Source organism: Gossypium arboreum, chromosome 5 (genome assembly GCF_025698485.1).
Source record: "Gossypium arboreum isolate Shixiya-1 chromosome 5, ASM2569848v2, whole genome shotgun sequence".
Lineage (NCBI taxonomy): Eukaryota > Viridiplantae > Streptophyta > Magnoliopsida > Malvales > Malvaceae > Gossypium > Gossypium arboreum.
In genome coordinates this window covers 86,949,138-86,953,046 of record NC_069074.1, presented here as the reverse complement: position 1 = coordinate 86,953,046, position 3,909 = coordinate 86,949,138, and positions in this window count along the sequence as shown.

Here is a 3,909-nt window from a genome sequence, read left to right as displayed (position 1 = left end):
TAAACTATTTCTTCTATGAGAAACTATACTAAATAAGCTTTAATTCCATATTTTTTTCATCTTCTAATTCGATTTCTACAATTTATGGTGATTTTTCAAAGTTAGTCTACTGCTGCTGTCCAAACTGTTTTTGTGCAAGCTATTAATTACCATGTTATAACACCCTTATTTTCTTTTTCTACACCATTTCTCATCACTTTCTCTTATTTTCTCTTCACTAACATATCAAAAACATAGGACCTTATGTAAGAAAACTCTACTATAACATTATTTCCATGCTTTGTCAATAATAACAAACTTAAAAACATATTGAAATATTGATATACTTACCTTGTTCTATTGATACTAATGTTCTATTGATACTAATCTTTAACTTGATTTTCTCTCTCCTCCAGCTTCTATTTCTTGAATCCAACTTGATATTCTAACTCCCATGCTCTCCTTAACATTTTTGTCTCCTGGTAGCTATGGAAATTCATTTGATTTTTGGGTGAAAATGGTGAATTTTTGGTAAAAGGACCAAATTGTAAAGAAAGTAAAACTTTCTTTCTTCCTCTCTTTCTCTCACGTTAGTGCATGGGAAAATATGGATGAGAATTTCTCATCTTTCTTTCTTTATATACTAATAAAATAATAATAAAATATCTTATTAAAGTATTAATAAAATAATATTTATCTAATTAAATAATTATAAAATATCAAAATACCTCTAGCATCATTATTACTTTCTAGATTTCTATCTCTTCCAATTGACCATTTTGCCCTTCATTATCTTTTAAAATTTCATCCTTGAGTCATCATTTAATTTGGTAAAATTACAATTTAGTCCCTCATAATTCTTCATCTATTCAATTTGGTCCTAATTTATCCATTTTCCTTAGTTTCTAGATCATTCCACTCTTAAATTATTTACACTATTGGTCCTTCAACTTCTTCATATTTACACTTTAACCCCTCAAATTATGAATATTTACTATTGTGCAACAAAACTTTTCTCACTTTTACAATTTAGTCCTTTCTTGAATTAATATATCATAATATACTTCTCAATATTTACATAACTCAAAATTTCCCTTTTTGTCACTTTATTTCCTTATTTTACTATATCAAGGATAATATCTTACTGTAAAAATTTTCAGGGTATTACACCGAAGGGTCCGTACTGTATAAAAATGACTCTGAAACATTAAATTTGATATACTGCTACTATATGTGATATAGTTATTGTATGTGTTTAAATTACTAGAATATCTATTATGTGAATTTGCATCTAATCTATAAACTGATAATTTTAATAGCATGTTTTGATGTGAAAAGCATGCATGACAAATATGCATTTATTATCTGTTACTATGTTCATGAGCATTGGGATAGGAATATGATTTATGGAGAAAGTGTTGGCACATTAATAATTTGCCTTTTCTAGTGGTTTGACCACATATATTTGAATCTGGTGGTTTACTACATTACATTTGGCAACTTGTCTATACTATTTTGAAAAGTGACATACACTCACTTATAGGTGTATGGGTTTAGATGGATATTCGATACCTTATCTGGTGTGTAAGGATGGACAGAGATGGTGTGTAGCAGATGGTGGTAGGATTTATATCTATTTCTGAATCTAAATATGTATCTGTAAATACGTCTGCTTCTGAATTCGAAAGTGCATCTGACTCTGTATCTGAATTGCAACTGTATGCATATCTATTATTATGTTTGTATCTGATTTGTTTGTTGGGTTAAGTTATACACGCTCACCCCTTCGTTTGCATTCTCTCAGGTAATCAGCAAACATGGGATTGGACAACGTGTGGGAACTCGAGATTTGATTCTTGAATAAAACTATTTTAAACAAACTTTTGAGTTTAATTTTAGACTTTTCCGGGCTGTTTTAGACTATGAATTATTTTTGAACTTTATTTTCATTTTGAATTGTTTAATCGGATTTAGTAAATATTATGTTTCTAACTACAAAATTATTTGTTGCACAAATGAAGTCACGATTTTCAAAATAATTTTAACTTGGAATTTTCGCTGCAAAAGGAAGTGATCACTTAAATGTTTTCTGTAATAATATAAATAGTTTTATGAGTATTTTCCCTAAAAACTAGAAAATGATTTAACAGGTTAACATTGTTTTACTAAACAAATTTAAATTTTGGTTTTAAAACGAACATGTGAGATTTCGTAGGATTTGCCCGTAACGTCTAGGTCAAGTATGGGGTGTTACAAGTTGTGGAAAGGTTAGATTTCAAACTTTAGTTTGATTATGCTTGAACTAAAGATTTCTTAGTGGGTGACATGATGATTATAGGTATGTACACTTGGCTTTTGAATTTGATATCGGTGAAGGAAGTGCAAGAGTATTATATAAGGGAGGGACTATAACACCCTATACCCGGCCTAGACAATAAGGCTAAATTTGGGAAGCTACCTCTAATATTTCTCAAAACACAATATCAAAATTTAAGTCTTTAAGCCAATCTAGTAGAAATTAGCAATTGCAGAGCATAATACATAACTTATGCTCTTAAAATACCTTATGTTTTGAAATTATTGAAAGTAAGCTAACAAAGCTAATAACACTAAAACAAATAACGGGTATGATTGAGCTCACGATCCGCCGAACTGATCAAGTCTGTGATTTACCTGTAATTCAGTCAGTAAAAGAAATAAGTTAGAGATTTCCTAAAAAAATAATTATATATTCAACAGATTTAGGTTAGAACCGATAAGGTCCTAATATTTGATTCCTGAGTCAGATCCAGAAAGTAGATCATTCAGTTTAACAGATCATAGCAGTTCAAACATATGGTAAGACAAGCTACTCTCAAAGACAAAACATGTAAGAATATATGTAGTTTTCCTATTTCCTACCCGCTACACATCATCTCCGACCAACCCAACACACCAATTAGGATATTAGATACTCATCTAACCCTACACACCACACATGTTGATATGACACGTTCCAATAGTTGCAGACTAACTGCCTAATCAGAATATAAATACTAGTGGTTTAACCACCGTCTTAGAATAGAATACTTCCTCCTTTACTCAATCCGACCCGATGCAAATACAGGTTCAAATAATAGTTAATATAGAGTCGTACACGACCACTCAGATACAATTATTGTCCATACCAAATAATTCATTATCAGTAACAGTTACCATATACAATATACAACAAATCTCTCAATATTCAGTCTCAGATCACGAAATCATAGCTTATATAGTTTAATTCAGTACACACGAACCCTACAGAAAACCTGCAATCGTTTCAAATGACACATACTACTCAAGGGAAAAATCTAATTTTTGGGTCATACGTTCGTGTGGTTTCACATGGCCTAAATGGCTGGCCCGTGTGGCTCCATACAGCCTGGCACACGCCCATGTGCATGCCCGTGTGTCTCACAAGGCCTGACACACACCCATGTCGTTTGCCCATGTAGTCCTAAATCGTAAAAAGTGAGTCACACGGCTTGGACATACGCCTGTGTCCCTAGCCAGTCTAAACCGTGCACTAAACATTCCCCACACACTGTCTAAACCCACACATGTAACTCTAGCTCGTGCGCCTCTAATTCATGAACAATGAGTTGCACTTTCTACCACACAGTCGTATGGTGTACATGGCCTACCACACGGCCTGACACACGGTAGTGTGGGGTTGACAGCCATGTTTTCCAGCATCTGAAATTCATAAAAGCACGGGTTTTTGTTACGCACCTGAAGTAGTTTAGATGTAGAAACAACGCAGAGAAATCTTGAAGTCTAAATTAGTCAACTAGAATCCATCAATAAACTAAAACAATGAAATTTGTACAATTTAGCACTTATTGAACTATGTCAAAAACTTTGATAGGAAACCTCTAACGAAACCAAAACTTACTAACGAATCAA